The sequence below is a fragment of the Nicotiana sylvestris genome, chromosome 11 (genome assembly GCF_000393655.2).
Source record: "Nicotiana sylvestris chromosome 11, ASM39365v2, whole genome shotgun sequence".
NCBI lineage: Eukaryota > Viridiplantae > Streptophyta > Magnoliopsida > Solanales > Solanaceae > Nicotiana > Nicotiana sylvestris.
Window position 1 is genome coordinate 102,657,118 of NC_091067.1, and position 11,260 is coordinate 102,668,377.

An 11,260-nucleotide genomic window follows, 5' to 3' on the forward strand; every position below is an offset into this window, starting at 1 on the left:
AGACCCAAACAAAGGGAAGCTAGGTCCCAATTGTGAAGGGTCGTACCGTGTACTCAGAATCGTAGGGAAAGGATCCTAGAAACTTAGCACAATGGAAGGCGAGCAACTACCAAACAATTGGAATGTATCGATGCTCAAGCGATATTAATGATGAGCTATGACCTTCTCCCCTTTTCCATTTGTATTTAAAACTAACTCCTTGCAGATGTTCGATAGGAGATATTGAGGCATCTATCAGCTCGAAGGCCTTGGGTTTGAAAGCATGCGTTACGCTCTTATTCCCTTAGATCGGGTTTTATTCCAAATGGGTTTTACTGGCAAGGTTTTTAATGAGGTAACACCTATATGCTACTTAAGAAACATTCAACAAGTATTTGAGGCTTCTTTTTGATCAACCTCGAATACTGGGGGGCGCCACCCTCGGAGGTTACATTTTTGAAAAGATACTTCACGCCTAAGAGGGCCTCGATAGGAGAACTTTGTAATGGGCCAAATGGTCAAATGAACCATGTCCATATAGAATAGTTGAGCCTCAATGGCAAAACATGTACGCATGTACCAACAATTTAAAGAAGCATTATGGTTATATCAAAAGCACTTTGTATATCATACGAGCTCTACACTTACAATCCTACGGGAAGTGGCTCAAGGGCCAAAGCACCTCGAAATACCCGAGGACTGACATTGACAGTCAATACATCCGAGTCATCAAAAATTCGGACTCATAAGACCTCAAAGAGGCACCCCCTCGAAACAAAGGCCAAGGATAATACACTATGGGACTAACCTTTCGAACAAGTTCGGAAAGGTTATCGGGAAACAAGTCCAAGTGACAAACCCGAAGGCTACGACCATACTAAAGACTACGGTCACACAAAGGCTACGACCAAAATAATGCGATTCAGAGACGTATGACTTTTGCTATAAAATTAAAGGCCTTCAAACATTAAAAAATCGGTTAAGTCAGGCTATCCCTGGCAAAAGCAAAATCTAAGGGACCTCGATAGATTCGACCCCCCAAAAATCTAAGGGCTTCGATAAGTTAGCCCTCGGATAATCCAAAGGCTTCGATAATACCAGCCTTCAGAAAAACCTTAAAAGGTGTTTGATTATGTCTACACAAACAAAATAAATAATAAGGTTTTTATATGTCGAGCCTTCGGAAAACCCAACGGGTACAAAAACACATGCTAAAGAATAACTAAAATTTCACTAAGTCTTTTAGCCGAAATGAGGGAAAAATTATATAGCCATTTTAGAGGCCGAAACAACCCAATTTAAAGAGCCTAAGGGCCAATTGTAAAAGAGTCTAAGGGCCAGCTTAAAAATGGTATAGGGCCAAAAGCTTATGGGAGCCCGAGACTCTGTTCTCATTTATCTCGGACCCAAAGGCCCCATCATTCCAAGCTCGCATCAAAGTAATTTTAAGCTTAACTCGTGGATCATCTAAAACCTTAAGGGGTATGATCTTGAGAAATAAAAACCTAAGGGTTTACTATGAGTCTAGACCGATACTCCAGCTTAGTATTTGAATCATCGGAATCTTTAATAAATGGGGACAGAATAAAAGTCAGCACAAGTCAAGGAGAGAGCAAAAAGATATTTTATGATTCATTAAGGAAATTTACAAAACATATTACAACAAGGGGCCCTTGCACAAGAAAGAAACCTAATCTTCACTAGGGGCATTCTCATTAGTATTGGGGGACTCAGCGTTTACCCCCTCCGGTATAGTCGTTGAAGATGGAGGGACAATCTTAACCTCTGGGGACATAAGGACCTTGCCTATTTCTTACATCCGGGTTTCCTCACCACGGGATGGGTTTTCTAGTTCGGAAGGCTCGGCGGCCTCGACTGGCTTCTTGATCGGAGTCACTAGCACCGATTCTTTATCATCATTTTCCTTACCATCTGGGGATTCATGGGCCGAGTCTATGCCCATTTGAGCAAACCTTTTCCGCAGCCTTCGAGTGGAGGTTTTCTTGTCTTGGGGGTCTTTGGGCTTCGAGACCCTCTTTCTTTTGTTATCCTTCTCAGGCTTTGGGTTAGAAGGCTTGGTTGTTTCCCCGGGCGGGGAGGTCTCATATCGGACGCATATCCAAGGCCTGCATAGGCAAGCGTGAGTAAGTAAAAATATTGCCAAATGCATGGAAAGTGTTGAAACTATGGAAAGGCACTTACCGTGGTTCTTGGCCTTCTACTGGCCCTTCGCTAATTTGCACCACTTGCGCTTGTCATAGGAAGAAGTGGAAGCTAACTTTCTGACCCAATCCTCGAGGTCGGGCACCGCTAGGGGTGCCCAAGCTTTGGCTGCCAAAAGAAAGATAAGAGCGTTATGGAACATGAAAAAATATGAATACATACAAGAAATACGAACTCCACTTACGGTTAAAGTTCCACTTCTCCGGGAATGACAATTTTTCCTCGGGGATGATATCCGAAGTTCTTACTCTAACAAATAGGCTCATCCAACCCTGGTCTTTGGGTTCGTCGGTGCTAGTGAAGAAGGACTTCATTGTTCGGAGTTGCAGCTTGATGAGCCCTCGAAATAACCGGGGTCGATACAACCGAACCATGTGGCTAAGGGTGAATTCCAAACCCTCGGCCTTTTTGGAAAAGTACCGCAACATGATCATGATACGCCAAAAGGAAGAGTGGATTTGACCGAGGGTGACTTCGTACATCTTGCAGAAGTCGATCACCACCGGATCGAGAGGACCCATTGTGAAGAGGTAAGTGTAAACACTCAAAAACCTCTCCTTGTGGGTAGTTATGCTTTCATCAAGCCTCAGGATTTGAAACTCGACCTCGTCTCCCCACCGACAATCCTTATTTACTTCATTGGTGAGCTACTCTGTTACTAGGCTAATATATCGGGATACGTGTTTGCATCGACCTTCAACATCGGGAGGATTCGCGATACCAAAGTCCTTCTTGATAATGCAATCACCAGGGGTGATTTCCTTAAGTGTTGGCGGCACCATCGGTTTGGCCGGCCGGGAGGCGGAGGAAGATGATGCTTTATCCTTTTTGGGGACCGTCTTGGAAGTTTTGGCCATGGTTGCAAGCTAAAGAATGCGGGTGCACAGGGAAGTGGTGTTTCTGGCAAGAGCTTGGTGTTTTCCGGCGCTTAAAGAGGCGGAGGAAGCGAGTGATTGAAGAACGATGAAGATGAGAAAGGATTGAAGAAAGGGTAAAGTTCTTTGCTTAGAGAAACCGCCTCATATTTATAGAGGGGCAGCGACGGTTCGGTAGCATTAGTGGTCGTCCAACACTGGCATGCATTCAATGTTTTTGGGGAAGTGGGCCGATGGGACGTTTCGGTCACTTCCAAAGCTAGCATCACGAGGATGACATCATCGCTAGGGGCTTCGAGAATCCAAATCGTTTCATATTATTTCATTTTAAGAAATGTGGGGACTATCGGTATACAGTCAAAATCAAGGAGCTCGATTTTGAAGTCTTAAAATTAGGCTATGAATCCGAGTCCGGGCAACTCGAACTAGGGGTCGAACCCGACTAAGGAACGCACACCTCGAGGAAGTAGATCGAAGGCCTAGCACAACCGATATCGAGGGTAGTACAATCTTGAGGTCACTCAAGAAAGAGCGAGAATTTCACAAAGACACATGAGTCAGGGTATAGATTAAAGGATATGATTTGTACGAAACGGTACAAGTCCGTACTAGGTTATTGTACACCTGTACCAATAGAATTCTTTACTACAATTAGGAATGTACTATATTGGGGTTTTCTCCTCCTATATAAAGGGACCCCAATCGTTTTGTAAGCATCATCTCACATTATTCACTACAATATAATATTCTACTCTACTTTTCTTGCTTAACATGCTCAACAACTGTTCTCTAGCTTTATTGGTTTTACTTTATTATTCATACTTCATCGCTCTTAGCTGACCTCGAGGCTACCAATAAAGTTGAGCTCGAGGTCCTCATTATTATCAACACTGGTTTGATTCATCAATTCTTCTTATTTAAACTTAATATTACTTGTATATTCACTAGTATAAGAATAAATCACATATCTTTAAAATCACAAATTACATTTAATTGGTACCCCTATTTTTCGGGGTAAACATATATGTATATATATATGTATATGGGATATGAGAAAATGTTACAGCGTTATATACGCACCACCACTTGATCAGCTGGTATACGTTGATGATTTGCCTATAGTGGCCGAGATGATATATGGGATGCCCTTAGAGGCTTGATGATGTTATGTACGTATAGACTTATGCATTACATGACATTTATATGCATATGCATGGTTTTATAAATATTTCATGATTTACAGAGTTATCCAGACTTACATGTTGAATCTTTTACTTAATGTTTCTTCCATATCCTTAATTAAATGTTGACTTACTGTTATGTTTCAGTTCCGCCTTACATACTTGGTACATTATTCATATTGACGTCCTTTTGTTGGGGACACTTCATTCATGCCTGCAGGTATAGACAATTAGTTTGACGAGCCCTCATAGTAGACGAGGTTAGCATTCGATGAAGGATCGGTAAGACTCCACCTCATTCGGAGTGCAGCCGTGTCTATAAGTCATCGTATCAGAGTTTTGCTACAGACTTATGGGTATGCCGGTACCCTGTCCCATTTTATGTCAAATAATCTTAGAGGCTTTATAGACACAAGTTTATTATGTACAGTATGTCAGAGGCCTTGACGGCCCATATGTATTCATATTTTATGAACGATGGTTCACTGATATAACATTTGCCCACTTACAATTATACATTACGAGTTGTGGCCATGTTGGCCCATGATAATTACAAAAGGAATGAATGAGTTACCGAGTGGTTCGTTCAGGCCAGTGCAGCACCGGGTACTAGCCACGCCTCCCAAGGTTGGGACGTGACAAAGTGGTATCAGAGCAGGTCGTGTCCTAGGGAGTCTACAAAGTCGTGCCTAGTAGAGTCTTACGTATGAGTGTGTTGCGCGCCACATTTATAATTGAGAGGCTATAGCGCATTTAGGAAATGTTACCCTTTTTTTGTTTCCAGATCGTGCCATAGAGCTCAGTCGAAAGAAGTCAGTATAGAGTTGTCGCGAGATTTTGTATGCACCAGGGGTGCAGGTATCATAGCAAGTGATTTAAGGCGTAATTTCCACCTATGTTGAAGGGAGATTATGAAAAAAACAGAAGATACGATGCGAGATTGAAAAATAAGTAAGGTAAAGGTTAAGAATACGAGATACTCGAGTACAAAAGGTTGTGAATAGTCGAGACTTCAGATATAATTTGGGTCTTAGATTATTTACAAAGGAGACACTAGTAAAATTTTTGTAAATCTCTAAGAGTTAACATTCGAGGATGGATGTTCTAAAGGGGGAAGGATGTTACACCCCGTAAGTTTAACATCCTTAATACCGTTAGATATTATGTTAGTGTGGTATTTCTTTTTAAGTGAAGTATTTTAGTAAAAGTTTTATAACTATAATTTTGGATAGTTACCATTATTACTATTTTCAGATATGGTAAATTATACTAATAATATAAGAAAGTTTATGAGATTTTCTTTATTGTAAATATATGATTATTTTTTTCATAAGAAAATAAGGTTATCTTTTTACCATTCTAAGAATTAAGCGTACGAAAATTTGTACTCTTTATATGAGATTAGGAAAATTAAAAGTTGAGAAAATATGTGCATTTTTTTACATGAATATTTTAATAAAATAATAGTGTATGTATTGATTTTATATGGTACTACATGATCATGATAGTAAGTTATATAAAATATATTAAAAGTGAATAGTATTTTAAGTAATTTAAGATAATTATTAATTACGTGAGTAATTGATTAATTATCGGATAACAGTTCATTACCTATTTAATTAATAAGTTAGGGGATAAGATTAACCCCACAAGGGAATTACGTGGCCGCAATTCTACACCTAGGAAACAGAGAATTCTCTCCATGCAAAGAGCATGACTCATCAGTTATAAAAGATGAAAAGTCCACGTTTCATCTGCATATGGCTGCCAAGCTTTTTACGTGTGATGACCAGCTGTTAGTGATCACACTTTGTACAAGATCAATTCAAACTCAAGGAGGCATCATCATTAAGGCTCAATGTTTCCAGTGAAATATAAGCAAATTGTTGGAGCCAAACAACAAATTGAAAAATTGGATGCATATATACTACCGTTTCACATAACTCGATGATCTAGGATTTCTTATCTGTAAATGTTATCAATTCCTGGTTAGTGTGGAGTATCGTGTTTCCAGCAGTAAGCAACGTTTTCAAGGGAAAAGAAAAACACATAAAGTACAAGTAAACAACAATGGTGCAAGTGTTAGTTTTTGTACTTTCTTTTCGTTGGCTTAGGTATATTAAGGTTATTCATTCTTTCTTTTGACATGATCTATACGACACAAATGAAATGAGCAAATGCACAATTTTCATAAAGACTCTATTCCTAGAAATATTATAGATGCTTATTTCCCATGTGTTATATTATTCTATTATATGTTCATGAGTCTCAGAAAAATACGTATTTGATAAAGTTTATCCGAAAGGTATATTGAGTATTATGGCATTCCGAGAAAATCTTATTAACGTATTTCTTATGCATTTCATGCATTTATATATGTACATTGACCCATCATTCAGACGGCATTATGTATGCGTATATATGTATATGGGATATGGAAAAAGGTTACGGCGTTATATATACACCATCGCCTGATCAACTGGTATACATTGATGATTTGCCCACAATGGCCGAGATGATATGATGGGATGCCCTCAGAGGCCTGATGGTGTTATGTACGTACAGGCCTATGCATTACAAGGCATTTATACGCATATGCATGGTTTTATAAATATTTCATGATTTACAGAGTTATTCAGACTTATATGTTGAGTCCTTTACTCCATGTTTCTTCCATGTACTTAGTTAAATGTTGAATTACTGTTATGTTTCAGTTCCGCCTTAAATATTTGGTACATTATTCGTACAGACGTCCTTTTGTTGGGGACGCTGCATTCATGCCTGCAGGTATAGAACGGACTGAGCACATAATCTTGGTGTAACCCCATTACAACCGAAAAATGGTCAGAGTCGCCTCCAACTGTCCTAACCCGAGTCTTAGCCCTATCATACATATCCTTAATCGCCATAATGTAGAGATCCGACACCCCTTTTGCCTCCAAGCATCTCCAGAGAACTTCTCTAGGAACCTTGTCATACATTCTCTCTAGGTCAATAAATACCATGTGCAGATCCTTCTTCCTCTCTCTGTACAGTTCCACCAGCCTCCTAATAAGATGTATAGCTTTTGTAGTATAACGACCCTGCATGAACTCAAACTGATTGTCGGATATAGACACTGTCATCCTAACCCTCGCTTCAACCACCCTCTCCCACACTTTCATGGTATGACTCAGTAATTTTAATACGATTATTTATAATCACCCAAATATATATAATATTTTTTAGAGTTAAATTTCTTTATGTACATATTTTAGTTTCATTAAAAAGTGTATATTTTAGTAAAAGATCTAATTTAGATATTTGATAAGAATACAAATATACAATACAACATCAAAGTACTCCATCTGCCTTATAAATTTCCATGTTAATTTTATTTAAACAAAACTTAATTCAAAGTAAGCATAGATGCTTTCAAGGCCATTCAGTTTCATTCTCTTAATTGAATCTAATGCTATGATTATTAGTGGCTAGGAAATCCCATGTTTTGAAAAGTTGGAAAGAGAAAAGACAAATAACAAAGTAACGGAGCTACTGGGCTATTAATGATTTTTACGGGAGAAATTTAAAATAACCAGATTTACAAGTGGTCATTCAAAAATAGCCACAGTTTCAAAAGTAATCAAACTTTAGCCATTTTTCATATAAAAATAAATTTGACGAAAATACTGTTCAAAATCAGGAAAATACTCCAGCATAATATATTGGAGTTCCAGCATAAGTATACTGGAACTCCAGTATATTATGATGGAGTTCCAGCATAAGTATACTGGAACTCCAGCATAATATACTGGAGTTCCAGCATAATATACTGGTCCAGTATAATATGCTAGAAATTCATACACAGATGCTCCAACCTCTAGTATATTAGGTTGGAACTTTCCGCGTGTTGGAGTTCCAGCATAATATGCTAGAAGTTCATACACAGGTGCACCGATCTCTAGTATATTATGCTGAACCAGTCCCTGTTGCAGCAAAATAGTGGTTATTTTCAATGACTTTACAAATGCTGGCTATTTTTGAATGATCGGTTCGAAAACTGGCTAGCCCGTGCTATTTTAACGATTTTCACAGTAGCCAAGAGCCCGTGTGAATGATTTTGGATCCCAGAAAAAGTAAATGACGTAATCAAGAGGGTAATAGCCCATTTGGCCAAGCTGCAAAAATCAGCTTATTTTTGAGAAGTGCATTTTTTCAAAAGTGCTTTTCTCAAAAGTACTTTTGGTGAGAAGTAGTTTGTGTTTGTCTAATTAGTTTGAAAAGTACTTCTGAGCAGTAATTAGTATTTGGCCAAGCTTTAAAAAAACTACTTCTAGGTGTATTTTTCTCAAAAAGTGCTTCTCAAAAAAGTGCTTTTGGAAAGAAACTACTTTTTTCTACTTCTCCAAAACTGCTTCTGCTTCTCCTCAAAAGCACTTTTTTTCCTTCCAAAAGATTGGCCAAACACCTCAATTTTTGGCCAAAAGCACCACTTTTGGCCAAACAGGCTATAAGATTGCCCATTAGAGATATAAGCTGTCAAGGCAGCTACAGAAACTGCCTTTATCAGCCAATGAAAATTATTCAATATTATTATTTACAAAATCACCCTTCTGACCCGTTTGGAACCGGATGCTGCTCTTTTTCTTAACTGGATGCACCTCTCATTCCCGTTTATTAATAGTGGGAATATTATGTTGGACCGGTTCTTGTTGTAGCAAAATAGTGTCTATTTTTCAATAACTTTACAAACGCTGGCTATTTTTGAATGACCGGTCCAAAAACTGGCTAGTTCGTGCTATTTTAATGATTTTCACAGCAGCCAATAGCCCGCGTGAATGATTTTGGATGCCAGTAATGTAACGACCCGGCGGTCGTTTCATGAGCTACCGCTCCGTTTCCCCCATTTCCGCTTCTTATTGTCTTGTTCAGCTATATTATGTGATATAGGATTAGTTGGTTCGGATTCGGAGAGGTTTTGGAAAGGAATGAGACACTTAGTCTCTTTTGAGTAAGCTTAGGTTGGAAAAGTTAGTCAGATGTTGACTTATGTGAAAAAGGGTTCGAATGTGAATTCCGATGATTCGGATAGCTTGAGAGGTGATTTGGGATTTAAGAGCGTGATCGGAATGTGTTTTGGAGGTCCGGAGTAGATCTTGAATTGGCAAAATTGGAATTTTGGCGTTTTCCGGTTGATAGGTGAGATTTTGGTATAAGGGTCGGAATGGAATTATGGAAGTTGGAGTGGTTCGTTGTGTCATATGTGACGTGTATGCAAAATTTCAGGTCATTCGGACGAGGTTTGATAGACTTTTTGATCGAAAGCGAAATTTGGAAGTTTTTGGAATTCTTAGGCTTGAATCCGATGTCAATTTGTGTTTTGATGTTGTTTTGAGCGTTCCGAAGGTTGGAACAAGTTTGAATGAGGTTATAAGATATGTTGGCATGTTTGGTTGAGGTCTCGAGGGCCTCAGGTGAGTTTCGGGTGGTTGAACGGATCAAGTTCAAGTTGTAAAAGTTGCAGAAAATCTGCTGCTGGTGTGTAGACAATTGGTCTTCGCGTTCGCGAGTGGGATCTTGCGTTCGCGAAGGGTTACGGTGTGAGGCAGGAAGTTTAGCCTTCGCGTTCGCGATGGGGGTCCCACGTTCACAAAGTATTGGGGTCAATGTTCATCGCGTTCGCGATGGGTTTTACCACGTTCGCATAGAGTAAAGGTGAGCAGCTGGGTCCAGGTCCAATTGTGCTTCGCGTTCGCGATAGGTTGAGGAGCTAAAGCTTCGCATTCACGTTAGGGGTGTCGCGTTCGCAGTGAAGGATTAAGTGGTCAACAGAATTTTGTGCTTCGCGAACGTGAAGCGTTGACCACGTTCGCGAAGAAGGGATTTCAATTGCTGGGCAGAATGTTTAAAAGACCACTTCCGCGATTTTGAGTCTAAATTTCACCATTGTTGAGCAATTCAAGAGCTTTTTGAGAAGGATTGAAGAGGGAATCAAAGGGAAACACTTGGAGGTAAGATTTATGGACTCAATACTCGATCATATTGTGATTTCTACCTAATTAAACATGAAATTTGTGGAATCTAAAGCCTAAAATTGGAGAGTTAGGGCTTGAAATTTGAGACTTTGATTTGAGGGGTCATTTGTGGTCGGATTTTGATGCATTTGATATGTATGAACTCGTGAGAGTGTAAGGATTCTAGTTTTGTGATTTTTGTCGGAATCCGAGACGTGGACTCAGGGGTCGGGTTTGGCCAATTTCGGATTTTTTGATGTAAATTGATTATTTTCGAGTGGACTTTGTTCCCTTAGCATATTTTGATGGTATAAATATGTTTTTGGATAGATTTGGAGCATCCGGAGGCCGAGTCGAGAGGCAAAGGCATTGCGGGCTAGAGTTTGGACCAGATAGAGGTAAGTAATGATTGTAAATGTTGTCCTGAGAGTATGAGACCCTAGATTTCACAGGTTGTGCTACTTCGAGGTGACGCACATGCTAGATGACGAGCGTGAGGTCGTGCACCGTTGGAGATTGTGACTTAGTCTGTCCCGTATGACTGTTAAACTGCGTATTTGATTGAAAACTGTTTGCTATCATTGTGTTTTGGAAAGTATTATCATGTTTTGGGCTGAATGCCATATTTGAGCCTCGTGCCAACTGTTTTGGACCCCTAGGGGGATTTTTACTACTATTCCTCACTGTTTTGACTTTATGTTTGTACTCAGTCATGCTGTATTCTACTTTTTTCATAACTCAACCATATTTACTCCGTTTTGACATTTTTAAATGATATTTTGAGCTGAGCATCATGTTTTACTGTTGCCCGAGTGGCTTGAGAGATTTTTGACAGAGTGAGGCCGAGGGTCTGTGTTGTGAGGATATTATGGGATCGGGCTACGCGCCGCAGCAGTGTTGTACTGATTCATGATTATGAGGCCGATGACCTGATTTGTTACGCCACGAGATGGCTTGATATAGCGCTTGGGCTGTAGGAGCCCCTCCGGAGTCTGCACACCCCTAGTGA